This window comes from Pogonomyrmex barbatus, unplaced genomic scaffold (genome assembly GCF_055798465.1).
Source record: "Pogonomyrmex barbatus isolate J1 unplaced genomic scaffold, ASM5579846v1 scaffold13, whole genome shotgun sequence".
Taxonomy (NCBI): Eukaryota; Metazoa; Arthropoda; class Insecta; order Hymenoptera; family Formicidae; genus Pogonomyrmex; species Pogonomyrmex barbatus.
This window is the reverse complement of record NW_028297109.1, coordinates 5,138,812-5,157,869: the sequence shown is the minus strand read 5'-3', so window position 1 is coordinate 5,157,869 and position 19,058 is coordinate 5,138,812. Positions and strand designations below refer to the sequence as shown.

At 35.0% G+C, this 19,058-nt stretch overlaps 2 protein-coding genes and 5 non-coding genes across 8 annotated transcripts in view; all 7 read right to left on the bottom strand.

The window, feature by feature from the left end:
* LOC105429904 (uncharacterized) overlaps window positions 1-17,890 on the bottom strand; it is an 82,218-nt gene extending 64,328 nt beyond the window's left edge. Inside the window, exons 1-2 of one of the 2 annotated variants that reach the window (XM_089072078.1) lie at window positions 17,684-17,890; window positions 16,336-16,611 (exon numbers count right to left, since the gene is read on the bottom strand). The gene's annotated coding sequence lies outside the window, so the exon portion shown is untranslated. Of the gene's footprint in view, window positions 1-16,335; window positions 17,150-17,683 lie in introns of those variants that run through there. The other variant, XM_089072077.1, reaches the window with a different exon arrangement.
* TRNAK-CUU (transfer RNA lysine (anticodon CUU)) lies at window positions 1,667-1,739 on the bottom strand. The gene has a single exon. It is a non-coding gene; the product is annotated as a tRNA-Lys (tRNA).
* TRNAD-GUC (transfer RNA aspartic acid (anticodon GUC)) lies at window positions 3,473-3,544 on the bottom strand. The gene has a single exon. It is a non-coding gene; the product is annotated as a tRNA-Asp (tRNA).
* TRNAD-GUC (transfer RNA aspartic acid (anticodon GUC)) lies at window positions 3,949-4,020 on the bottom strand. Its single transcript has one exon. It is a non-coding gene; the product is annotated as a tRNA-Asp (tRNA).
* Window positions 4,391-4,462, bottom strand: TRNAD-GUC (transfer RNA aspartic acid (anticodon GUC)). Its single transcript has one exon. It is a non-coding gene; the product is annotated as a tRNA-Asp (tRNA).
* On the bottom strand, window positions 5,063-5,144 carry TRNAS-GCU (transfer RNA serine (anticodon GCU)). The gene has a single exon. It is a non-coding gene; the product is annotated as a tRNA-Ser (tRNA).
* A 436-nt stretch (window positions 17,891-18,326) lies between the features above and the next one.
* LOC148937581 (uncharacterized) overlaps window positions 18,327-19,058 on the bottom strand; it is a 40,098-nt gene continuing 39,366 nt past the window's right edge. Inside the window, exon 6 of the mRNA XM_089072087.1 lies at window positions 18,327-18,826. The gene's annotated coding sequence lies outside the window, so the exon portion shown is untranslated. The remainder of the gene's footprint in view (window positions 18,827-19,058) is intronic.

The following is a 19,058-nucleotide window of genomic DNA, read 5'->3' as shown; positions in this document are numbered from 1 at the left end:
GAACGAAAGGATGGTACAACCAATCATTACTATCTCTCTTCTGCTATCATTGTAGCGACAAGGCTAGAAACAAAATGTTTTTGACGATTCGATTCGCGAGACGCATTGTTGTACTTCTACAAGATCTATCGTCGCGGAACGACTCGTTTTACCTCGAAAAGACGTGGTATTACTTGCCAGAAGGAAAAGCAATTGTCGCTCTATGTCCTTCCTCTTTCTCCCTTCCACCCCTCTCTCTTCGTCATATCCTCGACTGGTCAAACCAGACGCGCTAGTCAATGAACGAAATCGTTCTCGTTGATCGGCTGTGGAACCAATCGTTCTCGACGAAATTTCGTCGAGAAACGTTTCCAAAAAGTTATTTTTAGGATCGGTATCCGAATTCAATTTTTGTTACGGACGTAAATGGATGTTTGTGATTTATTTCATCTAAATAAAGATCGTAGAAAAAGGGAGAAAGGAAGAGAAAAAGCTCGAGGAGGAGATTTCGCGTCTCGAGATTTCGCGGAACGTAATATTAATTACAACAGAAATAATGTTAAAGTATTTAAAAATATTTAAAAATATATATTTAAATAAATATATAAATAAATAAATAAATTATCGCGATCTACATCGCGCGAATTTCTATGGATATTGATTAATATAAATAAATATATATATATAAATTCTGTCAATATGCCCGACATATATTTATCGTTCTCTATCGATGTACCATAATACTTAAGAATCCTATCGGACGATGCGTCTTCGATTTATCTTTCCCTATCAAGTGATCCAGATCTGTCGAGAAACACGAAGAGACAATCGTGCGAGATCCTAACTGTCGGCTCATAGATAAAGGAACCAATACCTCACGGTAAAGGAAATATCTCATATTGCTGACGATAATATTCACCATCGTATTGTTGCGCAATAACAAGACGTAAAATTGTTTGAACAACCGTATTTGCGATCCATCAACTTCCTTGAGCTCGGTTCGTTTGCTTTCCCGATTTCACCACGAAACAGCTGCACGCGTTCAACTCTCGATATACTCTGTGCCCCTCGATTCACGTGCGTCTACTTTGTTTGGCAAACAAAAGTTGAAAGCGGAGCTCGTAAAGACAAATATATTTCTCGATACACGTATTGATCAAGCACCACTTATTTCATTTGCTAATTGGTGACGAGTTAATTCTTTACATCGACAGATTTTGTCGACGTAATCACTCGAGATACACTCGCCCCTCTGTTAATATCCATCAGAGATACCGAGAACAAAAAGCGAAAATATAATAATCATGATTTAACAATTTGATTACATTATTTTCGTCGTACTATTATTTACGATTAATAATGTAATCATGAAGTTGTTTAAATCTGAAGAAATTTAACAATAGAATATGATATAGAGAATATATTTAATTATGAATTTGTATAAATCTAAAAAATTTAAAACCAGAATATGACACAGAGAATACATTTAATTATGAATTTGTTTAAATCTGAAAAAATATAAAAATATAATAACATAAAAAGAGATTACACAGAGGTGATACAAAAAATATAAATAAACTTAAGATTATTTGAGCTAAATAACAGATATGGATTTTTATACTTTTTTTCATGTGATAATTGATTTTTTATAATCTGTAGGATAAGTAAACAAAAGAAAAAAAAAGATCGCCCAACGTGGGGCTCGAACCCACGACCCTGAGATTAAGAGTCTCATGCTCTACCGACTGAGCTAGCCGGGCTGTTGCACAAACATGAAATCTTTGTCAAGATAAAGTAAATATATACGTCCCAAATGCAAATAAGAGAAAATTGAGAAAATTATCAATATGCATATTACATATAATTACGTAATTTGTACGCAATACAGCTTTTTATTCGTTTAACAACTCTTCATTATTGAAGTATTCAATCCTAATTAAGTATCTTAATTTTCGAAGAGAATATGCATCATTATGTTATTAATTAAAATAAAATATATATTATTAATTTAATATTATTAATTAAAATAAAATATATATTATTAATTTAATATTATTAATCCAATAATATGTGCAATAAGCAAAATTATCCAAGGTTTGTAGTTTTCACGGCACATCGTTCTTAATTACTTAAATACATCTAATATTTCAAAATTACGTGCTTAATTAGAAAATTGTAAAATAACGCGCGTAACTTCGTAAAATAACATGCCTGGATAAGTACAGATCTTATCGTGCATAATAAATTTTCCCTTATCGCATGATATAAACATAAGGCGTGCACATGAAAAAAAAGAGCCTAATAAGGCCATAAGCGCAGACCATAAGCGAAACTACCGCCAGACACTTTCTTGGATAATTAATGCCACAAGTGTCGCAGAATTACTGATCGTAATATCATTTCACCGCCATATATACGGTGTTCCCCGAGAAAAATATTTAACTTTTTTTAAAATAGATTTCTTTTCCATTACACACAAACTTAAATAATCTCTATTTGTCAACGTTCTCAATTGTCAATTATTATTATTACCTTGAGTTAAAATTCAAGTTAAATATTTATACATATCAGATACATAAAAGAAGGAATAATGAGACAAATAATTGATATTTTTCACTGATATTACAAATAATAAACCTATTGCTTCCTTACATTTTTTTTCAAAAATTACTCTATAAAATTCTTCGAACGTATTGAATACTATATTTTTAAAACGCAATTCGTTAAATGTTCTTCTATTATTTTCTCCTTTTTCCAAGAGAAAACGAATTATCGGCAGAATCGAATCCTATTAAGGTACCCATGGATTTCTCAAGACACCCAGTGTACGCCAGCAATTGTACGAGCGAATACGTAAATCGCGTCTAACGCGCAAATTGCTATCTGGTCCCTTTTAAGCACTTCAGCTCCATTTAGAGCACCTTCGGTGCTTTCTATCGGAAAGGCGTGAGTTTACACTAAGCCACCAAGAATATGCGACAGTGATAAATTTCCGGAGCGACAGTAAGCATTGCTAGTGGCGTATTGTGGCGTCTAGAATAATCAATTCGAGCCGTAAGTTCCATGGCATCTTTTTGGCACCGTCTTTAGACTCTCTTTCGCCGTATCTCATGAAGCTTTCTAGCCTAAGAGTTACCGTACCGTTACGGGATAAACATCGATTCGAGCAACGACGTCACGCTGTAAACCGTTCTAAGCCATGGGGGCGTCCTCGCGTTATCGATTGTTGCGGAGTGTGCAAGTTACAGGATTGCGAATTCGGGCTTGGTTGCTTGGCTTTCGAGACGCATGCGTGAGGAGAAATCTTCCTTTTGTAATTAGATTAATCACGTTTATTATCCTTCCTGATTCTAACGACGAATTTTTTTATATATTCAAAAAGTGAATTGTAAAAAGGTTTTTAGAACAACCGACATGTATTACGATTTTTAATTATTTTAAAAGAGAGACTCTAACGAGTCAAACAAAATGAAAAATTACGAAAATAAAAAGTCTCCCCGACGGGGAATCGAACCCCGGTCTCCCGCGTGACAGGCGGGGATACTAACCACTATACTATCGAGGACTTTTCGAGTGGTAATTTCCTAATAAACAGCAAGACAGCCGTATTGTAATGTCGTAGAAATTATAATATATATAGAATTATTTTAATAAATTAAAATTAGAGAGATTCGTAATTATTAATTGCCGCAGAATCCTATGCGCCAATTACGTAAATATGGACTTGGTTTGTAGAAAATGGAAATGCATATGCGAGGAGAAATTTTTCTTTCGTGATTAAATTAATGTTAACCAATTAATGTTAATGCTCATTTCCATCCTATAATCCTCATTGTAATACATATTTTTATAATGCAAAAAATGGACTTTGAAAAATTTCAGAACAACTGACATTTATTATAATTTTGAACTATTTTAAAAGAGAGTCTAACAAGTCAAACAAAATGAAAAATTACAAAAATAAAAAATCTCCCCGACGGGGAATCGAACCCCGGTCTCCCGCGTGACAGGCGGGGATACTAACCACTATACTATCGAGGACTTCTTGAGTGACAGCTTCTCAGTAAACAACTAGACGAACATATTGTAATATCATAGACATCATAATATATAGAATTATTTTAATAAATTAAAATTAGAGAAATTCATAATTATCAATTGTTGCGGAATGCCGTGTGCTAGTTATGCAAATTCAAGGTTGGTGAAATAAAAATATATGATGAGAAGAAACTTTTCCTTTTGTAATTAATGTAATTGATTACAACTCATTTCCTTTCCGTAAATTTTCATTTTAATATTTTTTTATAATATGCAAAAAATGAAAAAAATTTCAGAATCATCATTCTTACAATTTTATAATATCTTGAAGGAGAATCTGAGTCAAATAAGCGAAAATTACAAAATAAGAAATCTCCCCGACGGGGAATCGAACCCCGGTCTCCCGCGTGACAGGCGGGGATACTAACCACTATACTATCGAGGATTTCTTGAGGGAGAATTTTCTCATAAGTGGCTAAAGGATCGTGCTACAATATTGTAGAAATTGCTTTAATAAATTAAAATTAGAGATTTATAAAAATTGAAAATTTATCCAAATAAATAATTGTATGGATAAAAAAAATATATGTAATTTATTAAACAAACTAATATCCAGAATATATAAGATTATCAGAAATCTTGTTTCTAATTTTAACAAATTAAAGTTTGAATATAAAGAATAGAAGAAAATTAGAGCCTAAATTTTTAACGGATTTTATTATTATTGTACTTTAATAAATTAATAAATTATTAATTAAATTATTAATTAATAATCAATTATTTTTTATTGTAATGTATTAACATAATTTATATTTATATCATATATTATCATACATATAATTAAAATATTGCAACTTACTACTATCCTATTTCATTCTGGCAACGCAAATGCAAATCTGATTTTTCGCAATTTGTTTTTCATGTTTTAAATGTTAAAAAAATACATTTATTTATAAAAAATGCAAGAGAAATGTATGGAATAAAAAAATTATTTGTTCATAGTTATATTAAATATGAAAATTTTATAATGTTAAAAAAAAACAACCGACGAGGATGGGATTCGAACCCACGCGTGCAGAGCACATTGGATTAGCAGTCCAACGCCTTAACCACTCGGCCACCTCGTCTTCTCGTGCATTTTTGTTTCAAAATACAGGCCATAATGCATCCTAAATTTGTCTGTTGCTTAATTATTTTTTAAGCAATACATTAACAGCCAATATTATCAAAAGATATTATTTTTTTAAATCCTTTATAAGATATTATTGTTATATTATAAAAGCTAGCTCTTATTAATGACAAAAATAATTTATTATGTGTTAAAATATATTCTTATAAATATAAATATAAATATAAATAATTAGTTTCATTATTTTAAATAATTTATAAAAATTAGTATTATAAGACAGAAGATCTTCAAGATCTCTTTTGTCAAAAAATAATGGAGCAATGATCCGTCAATTCTATGAAAAAAAATAATATATTCATCCTCATTCTCTATTCCAATTTCTTTAATTATTCTAATTGTATTATCAAATGTACTGTGCCAAATTAAATTACAAAGATAAACTCGCATGTCGACAACCCTTAATCATGTTTAACATCAAACGCCATCAACGCATATTTTATTGCCATACAAATCACCTTGTTTATCTAAAATAACGAGAGAAAAAAAGAAAGGACCAACAAATAACGCTTCTATAACTTTTCCCAATGTGTATTGATAAATTGAAAGGAAAGAAATATTAAAATATTAATAATAAATGTCGAGTATGGTTTTCAATTATCCAGATTAAAGGAAAAGAAAAAAAGATCTCATGATCGAACCCGACGAAGTCACGATCGAGCGCACGTGCATGAGGATGAAAACGGAGAAGAAACTACTACTGTTTCCAGTAGTCAATTAATGCTGGCATAATCGTCTGTGGAATTGACGAGGGTACGCAGTTCAGCATCGTAATCGTATCACTGTCAGCGCACTCACCGCCGGATTGAATTGCGATTAGTTCGAGTTGATAAACCAATTACATCGTTCATCATCGTCGTCGCTGCTCGCGACACAAACGTATTTACAATACGAACGAATTTTAGACAAATTCTCGATAGGAAACAGTGCAAATATCTCAAATTCCCGTATCTACACATTACATTTCCCGTGCCTAAAATTATGAATACCCAAACTTCCAAACGGACGTACGTGCGAATATGTACATCTTGATAAGATCAAAAAATTCATAACGCTAAATCATCATGTGCCGAAGGTCAGCTGCAAATCACTTGTAAAGAAAGAGAGATTATTCTGTTAGATTCGTGCATCGCGTCGGAAAGTACTTGAGACGAGTCTATAAACTGCGTCAGATAATCGATACTCGAAATTGTATAATGTGGCAAGAGCTAGGGAGGGTATTTGCAAAGCAAGGAAATATACAATTGAAACGGAGATGGCTTTGAAGCGAAATCGAATGTAAGCTGCATCGAATATAAACATGCATTTGACATTCATATTTTTAACCGCAATGTTATTCACTTTGATGATTGATAGAGCTTCATAAAGTATTATTGAGCCGTTTGAAAAGAATTTTATGCATCCCAGTTTCTATGATATTCATATAAAAAAAAGTGAATTATTATTTTATTTTTTCTGAATACTGATTACTTCGCAAATTCTTAAGGATTTTTTATTTTTGCCATTTTCGCAATTTTCATTTGTCGCGAAATCCTTAGAAATCGTGATTTAAATTGTATCTTATGCGAATATTATTTATAGAAAATTATATTATATTATTTAGACAAAAGGAAATTTTGCAAAGCTACAGAAAAAATTTTGTTTTCCTTTCTATATAAAATCTGTTTTCTTGCAATTGCTATTTCATTTCTCTCTTCACCTAATCGAAAGAAGACGGAACGTTATATGATCAAAATTAATTCCTAACACAAATAATTATTTATCTGCAGTGTTATCATAAATTCAAACAAAATATAATAGAGCTGAATTATGGATTACGTATTCTATAATTTCTTAAATGTATATATAAACTACGGACTATCGTAGCACACACTATTTACATGATTCTATAAGAATATATTAATATTTGCCAGAATAGTAAATAAATAATGGCATCGTAATAAAGTTGCAAATAATAAATCTAATAAATAAGACGTATGCACGGAATAACAATTTTATGCGCGCTTTTCATTTTAGGCACTTCTACTACAGAGAAAACAATGCGATACGAGCTTTTGAACGATACCTTCGCGGATTCGAAAGTGCATCGCGGAAATTGCGTGATTGACAACAGAATGCCATGAAGTAACAACGCACGTTCGCTCGTTCTCGTTCGCGGAATTCGATTCAATATTCTGAAATTCCGTGGCGATCGCAGGCATTCGTCGGCAGAATTCCGCGGCAGCGACATGGCATCGTCACGATTAATCGAAGCCGCGAAACGACAGATGGGACAGACATTACATGGGACACCCGGCCGCATGAGAGCAGGTGCGTTTCTCTAATTCTACGTCGTGCACGCGAAACCATGAATAATGCAGCGGTGCATTATCGCGAAAAGGAGTGCACAGTGCCACTTAACGAAAATCGAAGATCAATGCAAATGCGTCTAAACAATTATATGCGCGTGTCGCAAAGTGCAGGACTGAATTTGTCACGAAATGAGTGAAAAATTGCGTCCGCTTTGGACGGTAATTTCATGGTAAAAGCTTTCTCAGTAATCGCTCTTTTTTTCATCAATTTGCCTCTCCGACCAAATCGGAGTAAAAAGAGAGTAATATCTTATTTCGTTTAAGGTAAAATGTTTTTTTTTTTTTACAGCAAACCTAATATATTAATTTTTAAAATTTTAATATTAATGAAGAAATAATCGATTTGATTTGATTTCACAGATTCGAAAATCTGAGATAAAGTTTATTTGTAACAAAATGCACATTTTAAAAAAAAAATATCAAATCTCGACACAAAACATGAGTAAGGAATCAAATTGAGCGGTATTGCAATTAGTCGGTCGATAGATTTAAATTAGCAAACTCACGTTCCAAGAGGAATCGCTTCAAATAGCAGCTGTTTGTCGCAGTGTCGAGCAACTCGTTGCTCGAGTGGATTAATGAATTTTTTTTTATCCATACTTAAGAACGTTATATGCACGATAAATCTGAGTTTCGACAAGCCGCAGCTGGCTCACTTTTATTTACTCCTTCCGACGTAGAAGATTAATCGATCGTCATTTAAATGGCTCGCGTTCGTACCGATGTCTTAATCGAATCTGTTCAATCGACTTTGGATTTAATTTCTATACAAAAATAGCAAGTGTTTACTGAATTGAAAGTGAAAAGATGATAAGTGATTAATGAGATGTCCATGATATTATTCATCTTTGCGACATTTATAAACTCGTATTTAAAACAGAAGAACTTTTGTTTGAACAACATTGTGACATGAAAAAGGTATAAAAAAATGTTTAAAAAAATTTTCAGCGTATAAATTTCATATGATAGATATATATATATATATATATATATATATATATATATATATATATGTATATAACTTTTTTCTATCTTTCTGAATATTTTCAGTATCATTTACGCATTGTATCTAGTTTTACGCATATTTGTCTAGTATCAAAAACTTCAAAACTGAAGATAACTTCGATCCTTACACTCGAATGCTGGCAGAAAATAAAAGATCATCATACGTAAGACGGAAACATTCCTCTCGCTTTGAGCTTCTCTCCTCGTAAAGTAAAGAGCACCCAGACACATCCTCGCGCATTGTGGAGGCATGATTTATTCAGCAACACGTGCCACATGCCGCGTATCGCCACCCAATCTTCGCGAGGCCTGTCAATCGAAGGCCTCCGCCTGTCTCGTCGCGTTAACCCGAGCCGCGATGGTATCGCGTTAATTGCTCGGTGCTTGAATAAACAGATCGCGTTAGCTCCTTATAAGGGACGGGGCTGTGCGTATATAAATGCGCGCGAGCGTAATGTCGCGATATCTGCGCTCGATCAAACCTCTCGACGCGATTGGTCAATCGCCGGGAAACCGGCCGGCTTCGAGACACGGACGTATCTCGCTTCGAAATTGCGTAAGTGAAATCGCGAAGAGATGGCTGATAAAAATTTTACGGACACTATTCATTCCCCGGAACGGGGAATGAATAGTGCTTGTATCGCGTCGTGTCCGAAATTCGTACATTATCCGGGCCATCGATTTATTCGCAGCACGACGGCATCTTCAGGACTCCCTCGCTTATCCTGTGCCACGACAAACACAGATGACTACAGATTGCTGCAATTTATGGCGCAATAATCAAGCTTTTAAGATTATTACACGAAACAAATTAGTCTTAAATTAAAATTATATATTCTCATATATAAGTGAAAATATAGTCTTCTTAGTAAAATTTTATCTTGAATTTGAGCAAAAGTAATATTTTGATAAATTCAATGAAATTAAAATTAAAATTAAAAGAAAAAAAAAAACTATAATTCTCCTGCTGATATATAATATTTATCTTGAATTGAAACTAATTTTTTTCGTGTAATAAATGTTATTTGTAAAAAATAGAATCGTATTATAAATCTTTTTTTTTTTTTACAGCAGAATTCTAATAAATTATTTAGGATCTTCTGCTAAAATATAAAATAACACAGAATTTCAAGAATATATAATAAGAATTTCAATAATATAATTACGATTATGTCCAAGAAGTTGATGTCATATTCTTTTTTTTAAATCGTAATATCAAACAACTTCGCTGCAATAAATTGTAGCTTGTGGCTCACACAACTTTGCAATATCTGCCGCAATTTCTATCAATGATTTCCCTATGCGCAAACGTCTCGTTTACGTTGTACTTTCCCGATAATAATGTATATAGCCCAACTATTTCACATTGGAAATCGCAGACGGTCCGTGTTATCGAGTCCATTTGTGTCGCTTGCGCGGAGAATTATTTCCATGTATGCATAGTGAATGCACGGCCATGGAAATTCGCCCGTTCTCACGGAGGTGTAAATTCTATGGTTCGTAAAGTGCGACCGCGATCGGATGACTCATCAGAATTTATCTCGGAATACCAACGTGAAAGCGATCTATGCGCCTGAGTGTCTCGTCGAGGATTCGATTTCGTTGCCTCTCCTCATCGTGTCTTCCTGAGAAATTTCCGTGCGAATTTGGACGAAGAATGCAAAACGCAAAGCCTCAGATTTCCACGAATATTTCCAAATCACTGTAAATGCGTAGCTAATTTTTAAATTAATTTTCGTGCCAATTTCACCCGCGGAGAAATTTAATTCGAAGAAATTTAATTATGCCTGAAGTATATGTAACGTTAAAAATTAAGAAAGTTTGTAATGAATGACTAATGACTTTAATTTCGCGAGAGGAAAGACATAGAAAGACACGGAAAGAAGGACGAGGAAGGGGGGGGGAGGAGGAGGATTTAGCATATACGTGTTAATTTTTCACAGTATAAATATTAAATTGACGCACTAAAAGTCGAAAAGTCGAGGAAAACTTGCAACCACTCCGCGATACAGGCGATTACGCAACTTCCTATATAACGAAGATAGGACTGCCTTTAATCGAGTTTCATTCTCGACCGCGAACAATGCCGAGTTTTCCGCAGTTTAGCAATTCCTAGGCGAATCTAATTGAGGATTTCACGTGGGATGTTGCGATGGCGATTGCCTCCTCTTCAAGTCGGCGTATTCCGTTATCACCGTGGGGCGAACAATGCGCGATTATTTCTCCGTTCGTATTACCATACGATCGTTAATGTTAATGAACGCCGCTATTACGCTGACGCTAATTGCGCACTCTCGTGACCGTGTTTGGAACGCACGCCGGGAAAAGGGGGAGAGGGAGGAGGGAGGGGAGGGGGGAAGGGTAAATCATCGCGTACGAGACGTTAGTGCCTCGTGGCCCGACTGGAACTCGCGTTTTATTTTCAACTAATTAACAAGCGCGCGGTGCTGAAATCGATCTACGGCGATCATTCCCGCGGCTTAATGTCGCGAACCGCGAGTACTATAAGTCCCGTATCCCTCGGTGAAAGATATATTTTCGCAATCGTTAGGCTATCTATAAATCCAATATCTAATCCCTAAATCATCTCGGTAATTATCGTCTTTGCTTCGCGATAGAGCGCTATCTGCAGTATCGCAAATTACACGTCAGTGACAAAAATTGCCCTTTACAAGCGTTAATAGCGGTGAAAGTAGGACGACCATCGACGCAGTCCCATCGTTGCAGGATGAACACTCGCGTCGTCGCTATGAGAGTTCGATTAACGTTTTTTTTTTTATTAATGATACATATCGGCCGATTTTATAAAAATTGAAAATTCTAACGATTCTGAAAGTCCAACGCCTAAGCACCTGTGCTTGCGACAGGCGCGAGATGGGCGTATCTCGATAAGGATACTTTCACTTCTAGGTCGAAGCGACACGGAGCACGTAGGCACCGGCGAGAATTGGCGAATGCACTATCGAGGACATCGAAGTTTCGCACGTCGTAAGATCGCTGGCGCCAATGCCGGCTGGTGTCTCCGCTGAATAAGGTCAATCGCGGTATTATGCCTTGATTAATGCCGCGATCAATATCGAGGAATGCGAGAGTAGATCAGTCTAATCAATATATCGATGTATCCGCCACGAGATACCTCCGCACGAATAAATTATTTTCATGCGAGAAACATACGTCTCTTATATTTGAAGAAATAAGTAATAGGAAAACCCTTAAAAGTCTGACGGTTTCTTCTCTTCGAGAAGAATAACACTAACATAGTTTATAAAAAAATATTTTTTTAAATTATTTTGAACCAGACAAGATTTGCATGCTGAAAATGGTGCCGCAAGTCAAATTGTTCCAATACGTCAGGTTCTTAAAATAATTGAGATTTAATACGCAAGAAAATGATTTTTCGTGATATTTGAAAAATTTTTATGAAGATAATATCTTGACATTTGAAATGCTGATCGGAAATCATAAATGTATTTGTCATCCCCTTTTTTTAAATTTAGAAATCTTACTTTTTAACCTGTAATAAAGAATTTTAATACAGAGTATCGCTAACATAGCAAAATTCTATATTAAATTTCTTTATAACATGATTAAAAAGTAAGATATAAAAATTAAAAAAATGGACTTTAAGAGACCTGTTTGGTTTAAAATAATTTTTTGCTGTGTAAACTAGTGTAATTAAGCTTGGGAATGTCGATATTAAAAATACTTCTCGTTAGTTCAGAAAAATATACTATAACTTACAAGTTGTTCATTTTACGATTCGATATAAAAAGAATTACCATAAAGAATAATAAAAGCTGGAAATTCCTTTGAAATCGATTTACATGTATACATATATATTTCCAAGTGTTACGTTTGGGATTCGTTGCCAATTGCAACATATGTTCGCATAACGCCGTAAATTACGTGCATTTGTCCATGTTAGTAGCGTCACATAAATCACATTGTTAAACGTGTACAACGAAAGAGAACACGAACGTACGAGAAGTGATTAAGAGAAAGAGAGGGCGAGATAGAAACGAGGAGCGAGAGAGGGAGAGAGAGAGAAAGAGGGTTAAGCACACGGAGTGCGAGAATGGCGAAACTCACGTGACAAAGTAAGCGCCATAACTTGGTCGACCTTGGTTTTCGCCACGGCGCCTAAAAGCAGATTAAGTCCCCGAAAGTGCACTTACATAAATTCTTACTCGCGTTCGTTCGGGGCGAACGAGAGTCTCGCGCGAGCGCGCAGCGGGACGCTTTGCGAAACGGTGACGAAAGTTAACGGAATTTCGGGCGCGTTCGTAAATTGAAGTTTCGCGACTGTTGGCTTAATCTTGATCGATCGAGCTCTCGAAGGTATGCGCACCGAGGGGCTAAATGCGAAATATCAAGTCCATAAATAAGAGACGCGAGAGGAGATCCTCTTTGCTCTCTCTCCTCCTCACTCCCGCTCTCTTTTCCATAAGCAATACCTTTTCGCGATCGCGTATGTATGCCACGCTAAAAATACACACAAGATGAGAATGACGGGACGAGCTCCAATGTGACTTGGCTTTAACCCTTAATTCACGGCGTTAAGAGTTGAAGCCCATCATATTGAAGCTGCGAACTCGCTCGGAACGTGTCACACGTGCGAATGAGTCGCGAAAATAGGGACTTTGGAGATGTAAAGAGATGAAATTAAAGTGCGCGAGAAACACATTGTCGGGATAAAAGCGGACGTAACGCCATGTCATAAATTAAATGAATTATACCAAGCGCGCGAGCGAGGCTGGGATCTCGATTTATATGCGCCAACTACACTTTCATGCTTGAAGCTGGAACATCATCCTGAATGCAAAATCCTATATAAAATAAGCTTTATGAATTATGAACGTGATTCGCTTCCGCTTTACGTTACGTCACACGATATAAAAGATATTAAGAATAGATAGATAAGATAAAATAATGATCTTCCTCTCGAAATTATGATCCCGAAGGAGGAAACACTTTTTCCAATGTTTAAGCGTTTTATTTTTCAAACACATGAAACACGTGAAATTCAAGGTTTTTTAAGACAAATAATTATGCTATATCAAACATTCATAGTTTTCGAGGCGGTTTATTTGGCAACTGTAATTGTTTGTGCGATTTTATGGCGGCGAAAATCTAAGAGCGCAGAACCGAAAATACGATTTTAACGCGTTCTAAAATCCGGCATGTCGAATCGCGTTTCGCGAACGTAAACTCATCGCGCGAGTTTAACGGCGCCGCCGATTTGTTTCGGATAACAAATGCAACATATCCATTCGCTTCTTCGATTATCCGCGAGAGTAAACGAGAGTAAAATTCGGATTGCGAAAGTTAATTTTTCGCGCGGATATCGTGACAGCTATTTCGATGGGCTTCTCTCTCTCTCTCTCTCTCTCTCTCTCTCTCTCTCTCTCTCTCTCCCCCCCCCCCCCTCGGGCGCATGCAAATGACGCGAAACACCATGTCAGTTTATATCGTTACGGTATTTTAACACGCGATCACGCCACATTGAGATTCAACATCGCGGTGCGTGTCGGTGGTTCATCGTAAAATCGCGGACGCGGGCGCAAACGCGTAAATTCCGCGCGCAAACGCGTAAATTCCGCGCGCCAACGCGTTTCCCGCCGGCGCAATTATCATCCTGAAAAATACCGAGAGAGTCGTCGTTTGACAAAAATATGCGAACGTTTGCTTGCGATCTTACGGGGAATACGTAATTACGCGCATGTCACTAATTATCGCGGCGATCTCGCCGTGAAATTCAGGCGACGCAAGATGCACCGTTACAAGAATCTTAATCACGCACGATCAATCGCGTACACAACGCGTATTATTGCCGTCATAAAATCATTCGAGAAATTGCTAAATACGCGAAAACCCTCGACACTCAAGCGAGGAATTTGATAACGATGAAACTTTCGACGAAATTTTCTAAAGTGCCCTGGATTTCATGAGACATTATATAAATATTATTTGTATTAAATTAGTTCTTAGAAAATACTATTTATATATGAGAACATTTCATATTATAGAATTATTATTAGAATTATATAAGAGAAAGTTTTGTTGGCAAATTTAAAAATTTGGACAAATACAGATTTGAAAATGACTTTGAATTATCAAAATTATTATGTAGAACGTTTAAACGTGATAATATAGTAAATATAGTAAAAATGATTGATCTTCTAGCAATCAATTTAAATGTACATAGTAATTTTAAAGATCTAACAAAAACAATTATTTTCAAATTTGTATCTGACCAAATTGTTAAATTTATAGAAAATTGTTTTTTCCGTATAATTCTAATAATAATTATATAAATTATATAAAATATTCTCATATGTAAATAATATTATATTTTTTGATAGAAATAATTTAATATAAATAATATTTTAATCTATAATAAAAATAAACAAAATTAATTCGATTAAAATAAATTAAATATTAATTGAATAAAGTTAGATAATTCAATCTAATAGAAATTATAAAAATTACAAGGAAAACTTCGTTAAAAAGAGAAAATAAAGCGTAATTTCTCTTTCAATAATAATCTTTCAAATCGGAAATCATTTATTTTATTTAATATGTTTATATAATTGAATTAATACGAAATACAACGCAAGTACAACGTAAACGTGTTAGAAGGAATTCCTAACTGCCGTAACTGGTTTCTCGAATTTTTCGATCGCATAAGAACGGGAAATGCCGTTGCTACTCACACATGACAAATGCTGATCAGCAAAATCGTCCGATAACACACGCTTATCATCGGCGGAGTGCACTGAACCACGAGTGCCACATGACCGGCCACTTTTAAATAATGACCGTGTAACGACGCGTATGAAAAACGCGCGACGGGACAAGAAATCCAATCTTCTTATCGCACGATCGCAGAAATTCTCGTTTCAGTACACGAAACGAGACGCAACGAAACGAGACGCTTGCAGCTTGATTAAGTTTTGCAGAAAATTGATTACCGATCACTGACGCATAAATTTCGCGCGTATCTTCTCTTTTACGGGACTGCTTGATATATTTATTAAACTACAAACGTGTGATGACTTATAATTCATTCCAAGACACATAAAACGTGCTAAACTTTTTAACAAACTTCGATCTGATAATCTGACAATCTTTAATTTTATAAATATTATTTCTATTTCCATTTAAGCATTTCTAATCGTAATGACAATGGTATTTTATTTACAAACTTCAAATAATGATAATAATAGTATTTCTCTAAAAAAAGAATATTTTATTCTCTCTTTTTGAGTTCGTATGAAATTCTTTTCGTTGTTGACACATTAATTTATTGCTAATTTATTATAGATTTTACCAATGCCTAAATTCCCGTATTATCTTGCGCAAATATTTTACGTACTTATTAAACATCTTGCATTGATAATCTTCAATTCGAAGACATTGACAAACACATTAAATTTTCTAATGAGACTCTTTCAAACAATTTATTTTTTATTTCGTTTACTACAGATTTTTAACCAAAAATCTTTTACGAGATTTCCTTAAAAAATTCCTCCATTTCCTTCTCACAGTTTTATGCAAAATAATTCTCGTTACTATAAATAATTTTTTATTAGTTTTATTTTAACAAAAAAATCTCTTACGATAATAATGAGATTTTTTTTTTAGAAAAATTCCTTCGTTCCCTTTTCACAGTATTTTACGCAAAATAAGTTTATGATTTTTTTAACATTATGTGATTTAATTATTCGCTCATGAATCGCTTACGCAACCAAAATATAAAAGTATAAAAATACGTACAATAAACGGTTGTTCCTTCGTTCCTTCCTCCAACGATCCTCCCGGTAGTTGCCAACTGCTCCTTTGCTCCAGACAGCCATCCGCGTGCACGCACGATTGATTACAATCGCACACAGAGTAATCCGTCACACAACAGTCTCGCCCGTTATTTCGCATATGGCACTCCCGAAGACTGCGTAATCTCAGCTAGAAATAAACGACGCGAGACGCGCACTCGAGAAACGCGTCCCGTTGGATTTATCACGAATAGAAATCGCGCGATGCGCACTTCACCACCTGTTGGAAAATTCGAAATGTAAAATGGCGGACGCGAGACGCCAGATCTTGATCGAGCACGGAAACCGAGTGGCGATCGCTCATTCCGACGAGAGGATTTCACCTCTCGTCGCAATCCTACACGGCCATTCTGACGCTCGATCGCACGACGAATGAATAACGCGAGATGTAGTGGATAAATAATGGATCTCCATTACGTTCAGCGAATCTCTCTCGTGCGCCGATTCGACGCGACGCGACGCAATGTCGACGCGCGCGAAATACCGAAAACCGTGCTCCGATAACGTCGCTCAACTAGCCTAACGCACTCAAACGATAGCCCGTCACTCGACTCGGCATTCCCGATACTCGTTGACGCACGAAATTTGCGTTAACGATCCGAAAATTCACGCAGCCGATGCGAATCAACGCGAAACGACGCGAATCTCGAACGGCGCGAAGCGACTGAAGTTGCGCGCAATCCTTATCACGTGACGCCCGAAAATCGCCCTGGCCGGTCACGTGAGCGCTTCCCTTCGCGTCGTGAAAATTCAGCCGCGGATTTCGTTAAAATAACCGATAAAATGATACGACGTTTGTCTCGTATTGAGTCTTTTTTATAATTGCGGCAGATTGATGTTTAAATCTTTGACGAAAAATGACGAAACCAACTTCTTATTTCAAAAAGATAAGAAAAAAATCTTATAAAAATGAAAAAATTATTACAAAAAACTAATATCAATTTATAGTTAGTTACAAAAATTTAATATAATTATTGTATTTGTCTATGTGTATAAAAATTTTGATGTATAAAATTAAATTAAACAAAAGATTTAATATCAAAAACTATAACGCCGAAATTGTGTGTGTGAAATTGTGAATAAATTTCGTTAATAATCGCGGTAGAACACGGCAGACCGATGTTTTTTTCGTTATCTGTGAACAATGTATATGTAATTCGTAAACGCAATTACGAAAGAGAAAACGAATGACGCTTTCTTTAAACATATTTCACTCGTACAGTTTCGAAATATACGCAGTACGGGAATTCCGGAATAATCGATGATGTGTGAATGAGATATTGCACATTTACCGAATAATTAAGTCAAATAGCGATAGCCATTCCACTTCGCGATAACGCGATACGATGCACGTGTTTCTGTCACTTTCCCGTAAATTCGTACGGCAAACGTGCGAATTTAACCGCGAATTATTAGGAACGATTAAACTGAATTGACGAAGCGACAAACGTAAAACGATTTACGAGTCGGTTACGTTGATATCACGCGAGAGGTGACCGATGACTGACACGACTATTGCCTCGAGTGTTCTTACCCCACACGCGCGTCCTACCCCCCACCCCGCGACGTCAGGCTCGCCACGCTTTGAATTTCCTGGAAGACTGTGAAAACACTCTGCTCCGCAACTACGACTTCTTGAGTGTTTTTTTTTTATTCTAAATAATCTCAGAGCGTTCTTTTCTCAGTGCTAACGTTTATTATATTACGTCGATTATATTACATATCTATCATTTTCATGAAATATCATTTTCATGAAATTATTTATATGTTAATACTAAATTTTTCTTATCGATATGATTATAATTCTCTATATATTTTTAATTTATTATATAAATACCATATGTATGTATATATATATATATATATATATATATATATATATATATATATGAAATATTTTCATATATAAATGCTTTTTATTAATCTATTCTTTAGTATTATAAATGAATAGTATTATAAATTTAGTATGCAAATTAAGTAAAATACATAACTCAAATGTTAATGAAAAAGTATAAAAACCATGTAATTTTTTTATAGAACTAGTTTTTCACAATCTCGCTTTCACCACTGACAATTTTTTGAAATCTATGCATTTTATATGTGCGTGTTTTACATATCACATATTACGTGTTCCGCAGATAATTCTAATAAAATAAACGTGCTAAGCATATCGATATTAGCTGCACTTTATTTTGACACTCGCGAGGATAAACTAACACGGAGATATTTCACACATTTGCGATTGAAAAGTTGCTGTTCGTTCTTAAAAATTTTATTTTGCGTCGTGACGACAAAAGTATTGCTTTCGACACTTGCGAGACTCTTACTGACGAGTCGTGGAGTGCATTTGTGCTTTCCTCTTGTCCTCTCTCTCTCTTTCCCTCATCTCGTTTCACTCGCTGCGTTTGCTACTTGCCTTTCTATTATCCCTTCAGCTGGGAATAGAAAAGAATATTTTTCTTGGAAGTATCATTTTTCAAGATAACTTTTCACTCATTGTTTATGAGAATTTATCCGTGAATATATTCTTTTTATAATAGATATGAAGATTAGTCTTTCTGTATTTAAATCTTTCAATTTTTAATTGTAATTTAATAACGACAATTCTAAGTTTAATATGTTTTTTTAAATATCTAGATTTTTTTTAAAGTTTTCCTAGATTATTAT